Here is a 14,347-nt window from a genome sequence, read left to right as displayed (position 1 = left end):
CAGAGCCTTCTTACGCTCGCAGAGGTCACGCCCCAGGTTGGCGCCCCATCCCTTCATGAACTGTCGGCCTCGCTTGGCGCAGACGTGCCAAGAGTCAACAGTGGAGGAAGGGTGAGAAAGAGACTGCGAGAGGGCGCGAGTCTCCAACCAACGGGCACCGACCGCGTCGGCGAAGCCAGCTTGGGACAACCAAAATGTCTCAAACCGGAATCGGGGGGGAAGCGGGGGGCGTTCATCAGCGGAAGACAGAAGGAGGGGGACGTGGTCGGAGCCAATCCGAGTGATGGCCCGAAGGGAGGCAAGGGAGCAACGGAGGTCCCATTCCGGAGAAACTAGGACCCGGTCCAGGACGGACTGGGTCGGGGCAGCCTGACGGTTGGTCCAGGTGAACCTGGCACCAACCCGGTCAATCTCACGGAGGCCAAGATCAGCAATGCAATCGTTGAACATTTGCATAAGAGCAAAGTTGACGTTGGCATTGCTCTTGTCCTCCGCGAACATAAGGAGATTAAAGTCACCCCCCACAACAACCGGCAGTGACGCAGCCGACACCTTCCGGTGGAGCTCCTCGAGGAAGGAGGCGGATCGGGTGTGGTCAGCGGGGCCGTAGACAATAATGACCTCCCACTTGAAGTTAAGGGAGCGTTCAAAAATCTCCATGCTGACAAAGAACTGACCCCGGTCCATAGTGCCCACCTCAAAGGTGGCATCCTTCACACCTAACAGGATGCCACTGGAATGGCCCGCGGTCCCACTAGAAGGGAGCCAATGCCAGGCGAAAAGGTGGGAGCTCAGGCAGTCAAGCTCCGGGAGGGAGAAATGAAGCAGCACAAAGTTTGTGGAGGAGCAACTCCACCTTGCTGCTACAATGTGTACAGCACAAGTGTTGAAGGAACAGCTTCAACGTGCTGCGCTAGATATCGCTCTAGAGGCGAATGTAGGTTGATAGGGCAGCAAGAGTTCAATCCAGAACTCCTAGGGCACAAGATCTACTCCAATATCTTAGATAAGAACAACAAGTTCTATTATAGGTAGGGGTACATAGTCTGCCTCCAAAGTAGAGGCGAGGACCTCTATTTATAGGGCTTTGGGAAGCCTTCACATACTTCTACTTATAGCTGGAATACTCTAGAAAACATTATGTAAGTTTCACCATTCTACTCATAGCTACTCACAACTAGAAGACTCTAGAAAACAGTAGTAGGATAGAAAAGAAAAGGAAAGAAATACTACACTAGAGTGGAAGCATCTAGAAGCAACCAAACAGATCTGGCATGTGTTTTCTTTCTTCTCATCTAGTGTTCCTCATCATTCTCCCCTGGTTGTTTGGAACTCGCCCTCGAGTTATCTTCATAGAGCGCTTCTTCTGGATGGTAGAGAGTCAAGTCCGCAACATTGGAAGTGTTGGAGATACCCATGTCACTTGGAAGATCTATCACATAAGCATTATCATTTATCTTCCTCATGATAGAGAAGGGCCCATACCTTCGCTGCCTAAGTTTCCCTTTAACACCTAAAGGCAGCCTCTCTTTTCGGAGGTAGACCATCACCTTATCACCGACTTGGAATGATTTTGGCCTCTTTTTGCAATCAGCAAGTTGTTTATATTTCTGATTTTGTGCTTCCAAAGCGCCGCGAATCTCTTCAAATAACTCGGTGTAATTATCAGCAAAGGACAATGCTGATTTTGAGTTTCCCCTTGATGGCAGCTTCACCAGGTCCACCACATGTGTTGGAACTTTAGTGTAGACAATGGAAAAAGGGCTCCTTCCTGTGGATCTATGCTTGAAGTTATTGTAGGAGAGCTCTGCAAGAGATAAAGCCAAATCCCATTGCCCCTTTCTTTCTCCACAAATGCAACGGATCAGATTACCCAAAAACTTGCTCACCACTTCCGTTTGTCCATCTGTTTGTGGATGAGCAGTGCTAGAAAATTTCAATTCAGTGTTGAATTGCTTCCACAAAGTGAGCCAAAATGCAGCAAGAAACTTGCTATCACGGTCTAAGACAATGGACCTTGGAACTCCATGAAGTCTGACCACTTCTCGAAGGAATAGGTTTGCCACATGATGAGCATCCGTTGTCTTGCGGCATGGAATGAAATGAGCCATCTTAGAGAATCTATCCACGACCACAAATACAGCATCACTTCCTCGTCTTGTTCTTGGCAAGCCCAAGACGAAGTCCATAGAAATGTCCTCCCATGGAGCAACAGGAACAGGCAAAGCCATGTATAACCCTGTGTTCTGGACTTGGCCTTTGCAGGTCTGACATATGGGGCACCGTTGAACGAACTTTCCAGCATCTCTCTTTAGTTGTGGCCAAAAGTAGCGAGCTTCCAGGTTAGCGATAGTCTTGTCCCGTCCAACATGGCCACTAAGATCACTTGAATGGAGCTCTCTAACCAGCTTGTCACGTAGAGAACTTCTTGGAATGCACAAACGACCATTTTTGAAGAGATATCCATCTTGCATCAAATAGTCATCACCTAATGGTTGGCCCCTTGCGTGATTTACCCAAACATGGCCAAAGTCTTCGTCACCCTCATACAACTCCTTTATTTGATCCATGCCCGGAAGTTCAGCTTCAAAAGAAGTCAAGAGGCATGCATGACGACTCAAAGCATCGGTCACTCTGTTAGTTATTCCAGATTTATGCACGATGAGATAGTTAAACCTCTCCAGATATGCTGCCCATCTTGCTAGCATGCGGTCAAACATGCTTTTGATTTCTAAAATGCTTCAAGGATTGATGGTCGCTATGAACAATGAACTCTTTAGGCAGCAAATAGACTTCCCAAGTTTTCAACGCTCTGAAAACAACATATAATTCTTGCTGATAGGTACTCCATTTCTGTCTAGCTTCACTTAACTTCTCACTAAAGAAAGCAATGGGCTTCCTTTCTTGAGATAGGACAGCTCCAATGCCTACTCCACTTGCATCACACTCCAACTCAAAAGTCTTGTTGAAATCAGGTAGCACCAAGACAGGAGCTTGTGATAGCTTTTGTTTAATATCATTGAAACTAGCTTCAGCTGCTTCTGTCCATTGGAACTTTCCTTCCTTCAAACACGCGGTAATTGGTGCCATGACAGTGCTGAAATTCTTCACAAATCGCCTATAGAAAGTTGCAAGGCCATGAAAGCTTCTTACCTCAGAAATGGTCTTTGGAGTTGGCCATTCTCGGATTGCTTCAACCTTAGAATCATCAACACGAATGCCGTCACATGTTATGACGAATCCTAGGAAAAGAAGTTGTGTTTGCAGGAAAACACATTTCTTCAAGTTGACGTAGAGCTCATTTTCCCTTAGTACTTCTAGCACCTTCCGAATGTGATCAAAGTGTTCATCCTCATCCTTGCTATAGATCAAGATGTCATCGAAATAGACCACAACAAAGTGGGATAAGAAGGGTCGAAGGACTTGATTCATTAAGTGCATAAAGGTACTTGGTGCATTTGAGAGTCCAAATGGCATGACTAGCATTTAAACAACCCTTCCTTTGTATTGAAGGCGGTCTTCCATTCATCTCCGGGTCTTATACGGATTTGATGATATCCACTTCTTAAATCTAGCTTTGTGAACACTCTTGCTCCACTAAGCTGATCCAACATATCATCCAGACGGGGAATAGGGAATCTATACCTTACGGTGATCTTGTTAACGGCTCTACTGTCCGTACACATGCGCCAAGATCCATCTTTCTTAGGCACGAGCAGGGCTGGTACAGCACATGGGCTAATACTTTCTCGCATATGCCCCTTTTGCAGCAATTCCTCCACTTTCTCCTTCAATATATCATGCTCCTTTGGGCTCATTCAATAGTGTGGAAGATTAGGAAGACTTGCTCCCGGAATTAAGTCAATTCTATGTTGAATTCCTCTCATCGGTGGCAAGCCATGTGGCTCCACAAGTATGTTCTGAAATTCTGCCAATAAACCACGTACCTTTGCTGGAATTTCAACAGTCAGGTGCTCTTCTCCCTTTACAACAAGTGCAGCACACAAATCTGCCTCCTTCAAGTCTTCCATAAACTCATGAGAGGTATGGGAGATAGTTAACATAGTTTTCCCCTCCTCCTTAGAGGTATTACCTTCGGTTTTGTTTGGTAAGATAATGATCTTTCTCTTGTTCCAAATGAAAGAGTAAGAATTTTCCTTGCCCTTGTGTGTAGTATCCACATCAAATTGCCAAGGCCTCCCAAGAAGAACATGGCTGGCATCCATGTCAACCACATCACACAACACAGTTGAGCGGTAATGCTTACCCAAAGAAAGCGGCAGGTTGCATTGTTTGGTGATCCTCATATTCACTCCTTTCTTGGTCCATCCAATAGTGTAGGGATTTGGATGATCATGGGTTTCAAGCTTTAAATGGTCCACCAACTTCTGGGAGATAAGATTCTCGCAGCTGCAACTATCAATCACTAGTTTGCATACCTTGCCATTCACCGTGCATTTGCTCTCAAATATTTTCTTCCGTTGTGTGTCATCGGGTTGTGGTGTGGAACATAGGAGACGCTGGATCACACATACCACCACTTCACCTTCTTCTTGACAAACCACTTGTCCGTCTACATCTTCAAATTCGTATTCTTCCTCATCGCCTTCACCATCATGGATAGTCGTGTTAACAAATTTCCTTAGTGGGCAACCGCTGGATATGTGTCCCTCTTTACCACATTTATAGCACTTTGGGCCTTCATTTGCCTTACCCTTGCCTCTAGTTTGCTTCGGGATGGGCTGTTTTGTCTTGGGTGGAGTGGTCTTTTCTTCCACTCTATTAGGTTGGCTCCTAGATGAGCCTTCGGTATGAGGATATGGAGGATATGGAGCCTTAGTTGTCTTTCTGATCCTCACAAACCTCTCGGCCTTTAAAGCTAGAGCTTGTGCTTGATCAACGGACCAGATTTGTTGCATCATCAATCGATCTTGAATAGCATCATTGAGACCATTGATGTACCTTGCAACTTGTTGCTCTTCAGTTTCAGCAAGGTTGCACCTCACTTGTAACCTTAGAAACTCCTCCGTGTAATCTGAAACAGTCCTATTTCCTTGAGCACAATTTTGAAATTTGATAAATAGGATCTGGTCATAATCAGCGGGCAAAAATCTCCCTTTCAAGAGGCCTTTCATTTGTCGCCAAGTTCTAACACGAGGTTCTCCTCTCAGCCTGCGCTCCTCTTGAACGCGATGCTACCATGCACCGGCTCCTCCTTTCAACTTGTATGCGACCAAAGGAACTCTACGATCTTCCGGAACCTCCATGACCTCAAAGAAAGTCTCCACTTCATATAACCAATCCAGGCACCCTTCAATGTCAACATTTTTCCATTAAAACTTGGGATCTCAGCTTTCACCTTGTATGTATCTCTTGCATATGTAGGGTTGGGTGCTCTCCGATATGCGTAGAGATTTGGTTCTTCAAGGGCATCATCATATTCTTCACCTTCAGAAGCTTCAACATAAATTGGCCTTCTTGAAGCACGTTGAACAACATGTTGTCGTGGCGGTCTTGCTCCAAGATTACCTCTCCTTCTTCCTTGATGAACATCTTCCTCTTCTTTAGATGAATCTCCTTCATTGGTAGCAGGGGGACACCCTTTCTTATCATCTCAACCAGCTGGTCAAATCTCCTATTAAGATCTTCACGCAGCTCTTTGATTTGTTGTTCAGCAGCATCCATCCTCTTCTCCAATTGCTCCATTGCTTGCTGCAACTTGCTCTCAAAGAGGACAGCAAGAACGATTATGGGTCAACGAGGCCCTGATACCACCTGAAGCAGCACAAAGGTTGTGGAGGAGCAACTCCACCTTGCTGCTACAATGTGTTCAGTGAAGGAACAGCTTCAACGTGCTGTGCTAGATATCGCTCTAGAGGCGAACGTAGGCTGATAGGGCAGCAAGAGTTCAATCTAGAACTCCTAGGGCACAAGATCTACTCCAAGATCTTAGATAAGAACAACAAGTTCTATTATAGGTAGTGGGTACATAGACTTCGTACAAAGTAGAGGTGAGGACCTCTATTTATAGGGCTTTAGGAAGCCTTCACATACTTCTACTTATAGCTGGAATACTCTAGAAAACATTATGTAAGTTTCACCATTCTACTAATAGCTACTCACAACTAGAAGACTCTAGAAAACAGTAGGTAGGATAGAAAAGAAAAGGAAAAAAATACTACACTAGAGTGGAAGCATCTAGAAGTAGCCAAACAGATCTGGCATGTGTTTTCTTTCTTCTCATCTAGTGTTCCTCATCAGAAACCCTAGCTAAACTTTCCTCTGAAATCAAGCTTTGCTAGTGATATTCTCTGAATTCTGAGTGCGTTTTCTGAATTTAGTCCGTCAGACAACTCGGGTCTGACAGTTGTTAAACTTAATGCACTAGCCAACGCAACCAAAAGTCCAAACTGATGGAAAGGGCTAGGCAATCTACATCACTTCAACACCCCATCTCACGTGTGACGCGGGAAGTCAACACGTGAATACTCAGAGGTATGGCTCAAGAGGCCTATACATGGACACGGAGGGGGGCGCAGCAATTTTTTCATAAATAGTGAAAGCCAGAACTTGAACTCGAGAGCTTAGGCCTTGATACCATGTTAAGCTTCTTGAGCCATAACTCTGAGTCTATTCACGTGTACAGTTCCTGATCGGCTGCTACTACCTAGTACTATATTTTGTAATATCAATCCATGAAAAAAAGCTTCATGTTCCCTCTGCTGCCACCGCCGCTAGTCTAGTCTAGTGTGTGCTTCCTAGCTTCTAGTTCTATGTTTTCCACTGTGTCCACCAAGTCCATTGCTCTTTTTTTCGTGTTTCTCATGCCATGCGAGTCTACCATACCTTTGTCTGTCATCCTTTCTCTGGTCCTGATCCTTTATATACAACTTTTGTTGCCTACTTGTCCTTGTTGTTTTCTATACGATTTTCGTGGACTCCTTTTGCATTGTCGATCTATGCCCATTGTCTTAGCCGTTGAGCTTTTTTCCCCGTCGGTTGTCGTGGCCTATGATTTTCTGCGCAATGTTTAATTCTCTTGATGTGCCATCTTCCTTTGACAATCCATCTTCTCTTAATACTTATCTTGTATCTTCTATTGATGTGGTGTGTTTCTCTGATGTACCATCTCGTTACCCCCTTTGGCTTGACTCTGAAGACTATCATAACGGCCAGGAGCACACGCGAATGGAGCAGCGACATACGTCCTGGCCAGGGAGGTGGAGGTAGCATCGGCCCTGAGCTAAACGAGGCAACCTCGATTTGGTCTGCCTGGTGGGGTAGACGACGGTGGGAAGCTAGGTAGGTGGGCAGCGCAAGACCCGCAGGCAGACAAGAGGCAGCAGTCCAGCGGAATCCAGCAGCCGTGGACCTGCAGGGCCGGCAGGCGAGCTGGGTAGGGGCGAACGTGCGAAGCATCGCGCCCAGGAGCAGCAGCCAGCAGAAGTCAACGGGGTGGCCTGATCTAGATTTTAGTGAAGCGTCCCGATCTCGGACTTGGAGTTGTGCGACTTTTATCTTAATGGTCGCAGATATACATGGTCTAACGAATGTCGCCAGCAGACCTTGGAGAAGCTGGATCGATGCCTCGCCTCTGGGAGTGGGAGCCATTATACCCATCATCTTTCCCCACGGCGTTGAGCACTAGTGTCTCTGACCATTGCCCTTTGCTCCTCAGCTTGGACCCAGATCACAGAAGGCGGACACGGTTTCATATTGAGAGTTTCTGGACGAGAATTGATGGCTTCCATGAGGTGGTCCAGCAAGCATGGAACCCAGTCACTCCGGAGCAAAACCCTTTCAAGAGGCTGGCGGCTAAGCTCAAGGCTACAGTTGCAAGCTGGCAAGCTGGAGTGATCATTTTGTCGGCAACATTAAGCTACAAATCCTCATTGCCAACGAGGTTATCCAGAGATTGGACGTGGCTATGGAATCCAGAGAGCTATCGGTAGAGGAACAAGCGCTTAGGCGGCTGCTCAAGAAGAAACTACTCGGGTTGGCCTCACTTGAGAGGACGATGGTGAGGCAAAGATCAAGGATCACGTGGCTCAAGGAAGGTGACGCATGCACACAATTTTTCCATGCCCAAGCGAGTCATAGGAGGAGGAGGTCCATCACATCGTTAAATGTGGAGGGCACTCTGGTCTCGGATCATGAGGATAAGGCAGATGCGATGGACGAGTTCTTCAACTTGTTGGGTTCCAGCCCGGATAGGCGTGGAGAGGCCGTGGAGATCAGAGACTACCGGCCGATAAGTCTCATACATAGTTTCCCGGAGCTAGTGGCCAAGGTGCTTGCCACTAGGATGGCTCCAAGATGACCACACTTGTTGGATCACATCAAAGTGCATTCATCGTGGCAGATGCTTACATGATAATTACAAGATGGTGCAAGGGATGGCCCCAAAACTGCACAGCTCCAAGAAAGCAGCAGTGATGCTAAAGCTGGACATTACGATGGCTTTCGATACTCTGGATTGGGCCTTCTTACTTGAGGTTCTGCACAAGCTTGGTTTTGGCCATCGTTGGCGAGCTTGGATCCTGGGCTGCTATCCACCTCATCTACTCGCGCGCTGGTGAATGGCATACCCGGCGAGGTGATCTACAACCGGAAGGGGTTGCGGCAGGGGGATCTCCTATCCCCGCCGCTATTTGTCCTACTGATGGACGGGTTACACTTCATGCTGCGGGCTGCTGCTGAGCAGGGTATTCTGCCTCCCCTAGCCACTGTGGGACTTCACCACCGTATGTCCATATATGCGGACGACGTCATGACATTGTGGTGCCAGACACAGAGGGGCTGAGAGCCTGTGTCAGAATGATAGACGACTTTGGGAAGGCATCCGGCTTTTGCACAAACCTAGCGAAGTGCTCTGCACATCTCATCAGATGCAGTCCGAAGCAGATGGATATAGTTCCGGAGGAGCTCAAATGCCAAACCCTCCCATTCCCATGCACATACCTTGGCCTGCCACTTGGGCTACCCAAACCGTCCCCAGCTCAACTGCAGCATTTGGTGGATAGGGTGGCCGACAAGTTACCAAGTTGGCGAGCCTCTCTACTACACCGGAGTGGCAGATTGGTGTTGGCAAAAACCACCTTGACAGCAATGCCGGTGCACGCAATGCCGGCACTTGACCTGCCTGCCAAAACAAAGTCCCAACAAAGTCCCTACTATAAAATACCGCGGAATGGCATGTGGTGGGGCTTGAAGAAACACAAAGTCCCAACAAAGTACATTACCCTCATCAAGGACATGTACGATAATGTTGTGACAAGTGTTCGAACAAATGATGGCGAAACTGACGACTTCCCGATTAAAATAGGACTGCACCAAGGATCCGCTTTGAGCCCTTAACCTTTTGCTTTGGTGAGGGATGAGGTCACATGGGATATACAAGGAGATATCCCGTGGTGTATGCTCTTTGCGGATGATGTGGTGCTAGTCGATGATAGTTGGGCGGGGGTTAATAGAAAGTTAAGAGCTATGGAGACAAACCATGGAATCAAATGGTTTTAGACTTGATAAAACTAAAACGGAGTACATGAGGTGCGGTTTCAGTACTACTAAGCATGAGGAGGTTAGCCTTGATGGGCAGGTGATACCTCAGCAGGACACCTTTCGACATTTGAGGTCAATGTTGCAGAAGGATGGTGATATCGATGAGGATGTGAGCCATTGTATCAAAACCAGATGGATGAAGTGGCGTCAAGCTTCTGGCGTTCTCCGTGACAAGAGAGTGCCACAAAAGCTAAAAGGTAGGTTCTACCGGACGACGATTTGACCCGCAATATTGTATGGCTGAGCGTTGGCCGATGAAAAGGCGACATATTCACCGGTTAGGTGTAGCGGAGATGCGCATGTTGAGATGGATGTGCGGCCACAAAAGAAAGAATCGGGTCCGAAATGATGATATATGTGATAGAGTTGGGGTAGCACCGATTGAAGAGAAACTTGTCCAACATCGTCTGAGATGGTTCGGCCATATTCAGCGCAGGCCTCCAGAAGCTCCAGTGCATAGCGGACTGCTAATGCATGCTGATAATGTCAAGAGAGGGCAAGGTAGACCAAACTTACATGGGAGGAGTCCATAAAGAAAGATCTGAAGGTCTGGAATATCACTAAAGAACTAGCCATGGACAGGGGTGCATGGAAGTTAGCTATCCACCATGCCAGAACCATGAGTCAGTTTCGAGATCTTACGAGTTTCAGCTCTAGCCTACCCCAACTTGTTTGCGACTAAAGTTGTTGTTGCTGTTGCTGCAGTTGTCAGAGATAGCTTAGCAGATTGGGGTGAAACCAGCTGTCACGTGTGGGCTTAGCTGGTGCAACCGGTAGCAGATCACATTAGGAAACAAATCTGCATCTTGAAGTTTGGTAGGGTCTTATCTCTAGAAATTGTTTCCTAGTTTGTATAGTCCTTTCCACGTTTGCTAGGATCCTAGCCTTAGGCCTCAAGTCTTCTGTATGCACTTTATAGTGCCCACCTCCTAGTCAGATCAGGCTAGCAACAAAGAATCAAATTATCTCCCATCTGATAATTCTTCCCTTGCCTATGCTGTGCGACAACCCCTCCCTGGCTGGAGCCGCACCGCAGGGGTCCAAGGCTTCGGCGTAATACCCACACTACATGAAACCAGCACTAGAGGTAAGGAAGTGCATAAACAAGAACTTCTACATGAAGGGAAAAATACATAAAAGACCATGCAAAGAATCATAATGGACATGGTTGGGCAGATACATAGATGTAATTTCAAGTAGATACCTCCAGAACCGGATAAAATCGGGACAGTGCCCATGCTGATTGTTCCGTCGTTCGCTCTTTTCTATGTGCATGTTTTTTCTGTTTTCAATACGAACAAATGAGCAAACTCTGACATTCAAATTTTGTATACATACAAGCTAAGCTGGAACCTATAACTTTTACCTTCTGAACATCAAATTTCAGTGTAAAACCTCCTCCTGAGGACTTTTTTGTGTCAGTGCATAAGCAGCGCATATTATTCACAGCGATCATGTCATCAGCAGATAATCCTGCCAACTGTCAACAAACATAAATCTTAAAGTTTCGCGCCAAATGATCACAGATAGAATCAGCATGGGATCACTTGAGGACTACAGGCTTGTACAGAAGAATAAATGCAAGTTATAGACCTCTCATGCAGCAAGTTGATACTTGATACCACTTCATTGTCACTTATAGGTGCTACCAGCAATGTGGTTCTGAAATAGTTTTGCTTGACAGTAAGATTTAAAGGGGGACCCAAGGAATACAACAATGATAACAAAACCTTTTTCAATTATGTGCAATCAAATAACATTGGAACATGCTCATTCACAGTTCCTTACTATTTATCCGTAATCCACAAATACATGGTACCAGGATAGTCATGCGTTCCAGTATGAAAACTGTATGTGTCTGCATGCTAGTGTCATATATTCAAGTGTTATCAATTTAGTGGTATTATGGGAGGCAGATTGCTAGCAATATTTCATTTCTTATAAAACCTTCCCTGGTCAAGAATTCTGTCAAATGTCACCACTGGCAGGTATTAAAGTACAATATGCATTGCAATATCCCTATATGCGGACGACGTGGTGCTCTTCTGCCACTGTACGTCGAGCGACATCATGGCTGTGCGGGAGATCTTGGAGCTCTTCGGCCACGCCTCTGGCCTACGTGTGAACTACACTAAGAGCTCTGCCTCGCTGCTGCACTGTGACATGGATGAGGCAACGGACGTGCTCGCACACCTCGGCTGCCCCATTGTTGAGCTACCGATCACCTATCTTGGGATCCCCCTCACGATACGACGGCCTACTGCTGCCCAGCTGCAGCCGCTAGTTGATGAGATCGCTGGACGGCTCCCTGCCTGGAAGGCTGGTCTGATGTCCAAACCTGGGCGCCTCGCACTAGTGAAATCTGTCCTGGGAGCCATTCCAGTGCACCAGCTCCTCGCCTTTGCACCGCCAAAAAAGACTCTGCGCCAAATTGAGAAGATCCAGCGTGGCTTCCTATGGGCCGGCCGCGCTACGGCAAACAGCGGTCACTGTCATGTCAACTGGCAACGCATCTGCCGGCCCATCTCGCTTGGTGGTCTCAGAGTCCAGGACCTCGAGCGCACTGGCCTCGCCCTGAGACTACGATGGCTTTGGTACTCTCGCACTGATCATGAGCGCGCATGGCATGGCCTGGACCTGCAGTTCTCTGCCGAGGAGAGGGCACTCTTGTTTGCCTCCACCACTATGACCATTGGAGATGGCCAGACTGCACTTTTCTGGGAGGACCGCTGGATAAATGGACAGTCCATCAGTGAAATAGCCCCAGCCCTGTACAACTGCATCCCCAAGCGCCGCCGCAAGACTCGAACCGTCGCTCAAGGTATACAGGGCAACAGCTGGGCGAGCGACATTAAAAGAAGTTGTGTTTGCAGGAAAACACATTTCTTCAAGTTGACGTAGAGCTCATTTTCCCTTAGTACTTCTAGCACCTTCCGAATGTGATCAAAGTGTTCATCCTCATCCTTGCTATAGATCAAGATGTCATCGAAATAGACCACAACAAAGTGGGATAAGAAGGGTCTAAGGACTTGATTCATTAAGTGCATAAAGGTACTTGGTGCATTTGAGAGTCCCAATGGCATGACTAGCCATTCAAACAACCCTTCCTTTGTCTTGAAGGCGGTCTTCCATTCATCCCCGGGTCTTATACGGATTTGATGATATCCACTTCTTAAATCTAGCTTTGTGAACACTCTTGCTCCACTAAGCTGATCCTACATATCATCCAGACGGGGAATAGGGAATCTATACCTTACGGTGATCTTGTTAACGGCTCTACTGTCCGTACACATGCGCCAAGATCCATCTTTCTTAGGCACGAGCAGGGCTGGTACAGCACATGGGCTAATACTTTCTCGCATATGCCCCTTTTGCAGCAATTCCTCCACTTTCTCCTTCAATATACCATGCTCCTTTGGGCTCATTCAATAGTGTGGAAGATTAGGAAGACTTGCTCCCGGAATTAAGTCAATTCTATGTTGAATTCCTCTCATCGGTGGCAAGCCATGTGGCTCCCCAAGTATGTTCTGAAATTCTGCCAATAAACCACGTACCTTTGCTGGAATTTCAACAGTCAGGTGCTCTTCCCCCTTTATAACAAGTGCAGCACACAAATCTGCCTCCTTCAAGTCTTCCATAAACTCATGAGAGGTATGGGAGATAGTTAACATAGTTTTCCCCTCCTCCTTAGAGGTATTACCTTCGGGTTTGTTTGGTAAGATAATGATCCTTCTCTTGTTCCAAATGAAAGAGTAAGCATTTTCCTTGCCCTTGTGTGTAGTATCCACATCAAATTGCCAAGGCCTCCCAAGAAGAACATGGCTGGCATCCATGTCAACCACATCACACAACACATTTGAGCGGTAATGCTTACCCAAAGAAAGTGGCAGGTTGCATTGTTTGGTGATCCTCATATTCACTCCTTTCTTGGTCCATCCAATAGTGTAGGGATTTGGATGATCATGGGTTTCAAGCTTTAAATGATCCACCAACTTCTGGGAGATAAGATTCTCGCAGCTGCAACTATCAATCACTAGTTTGCATACCTTGCCATTCACCGTGCATTTGCTCTCAAATATTTTCTTCCGTTGTGTGTCATCGGGTTGTGGTGTGGAACATAGGACACGCTGGATCACACATACCACCTCTTCACCTTCTTCTTGACAAACCTCTTGTCCGTCTACATCTTCAGATTCGTATTCTCATCGCTTTCACCATCATGGATAGTCGTGTTAACAAATTTCCTTGGTGGGCAGCCGCTGGATATGTGTCCCTCTTTACCACATTTATAGCACTTTGGGCCTTCATTTGCCTTACCCTTGCCTCTAGTTTGCTTCGGGATGGGCTGTTTTGTCTTTGGTGGAGTGGTCTTTTCTTCCACTCTATTAGGTTGGCTCCTAGATTAGCCTTCGGTATGAGGATATGGAGGATATGGAGCCTTAGTTGTCTTTCTGATCCTCACAAACCTCTCGGCCTTTAAGGCTAGAGCTTGTGCTTGATCAACGGACCAGATTTGTTGCATCATCAATCGATCTTGAATAGCATCATTGAGACCATTGATGTACCTTGCAACTTGTTGCTCTTCAGTTTCAGCAAGGTTGCACCTCACTTGTAGCCTTAGAAACTCCTCCGTGTAATCTGAAACAGTCCTATTTCCTTGAGCACAATTTTGAAATTGGATAAATAGGATCTGGTCATAATCAGCGGGCAAAAATCTCCCTTTCAAGAGGCCTTTCATTTGTCGCCAAGTTCTAACACGAGGTTCTCCTCTGAGCCTGCGCTCCTC

At 46.8% G+C, this 14,347-nt stretch overlaps 1 protein-coding gene and 1 long non-coding RNA gene across 7 annotated transcripts in view; one reads left to right on the top strand and one right to left on the bottom strand.

The window, feature by feature from the left end:
- LOC109773927 (probable protein transport Sec1a) overlaps positions 1-14,347 on the top strand; it is an 87,645-nt gene that overhangs the window by 41,723 nt on the left and 31,575 nt on the right. The window lies entirely within an intron of this gene.
- On the bottom strand, positions 10,424-11,418 carry LOC120966388 (uncharacterized). The gene is made up of 3 exons (XR_005759940.3): positions 10,928-11,418; positions 10,766-10,843; positions 10,424-10,626 (listed from the first exon to the last, which is right to left on the bottom strand). It is a non-coding gene; the product is annotated as an uncharacterized lncRNA (long non-coding RNA).

Source organism: Aegilops tauschii, chromosome 6, assembly GCF_002575655.3.
Source record: "Aegilops tauschii subsp. strangulata cultivar AL8/78 chromosome 6, Aet v6.0, whole genome shotgun sequence".
Classification (NCBI taxonomy): domain Eukaryota; kingdom Viridiplantae; phylum Streptophyta; class Magnoliopsida; order Poales; family Poaceae; genus Aegilops; species Aegilops tauschii.
The sequence above is the reverse complement of the archived record's forward strand: the minus strand, read 5'-3'. Positions and strand labels throughout refer to the sequence as shown.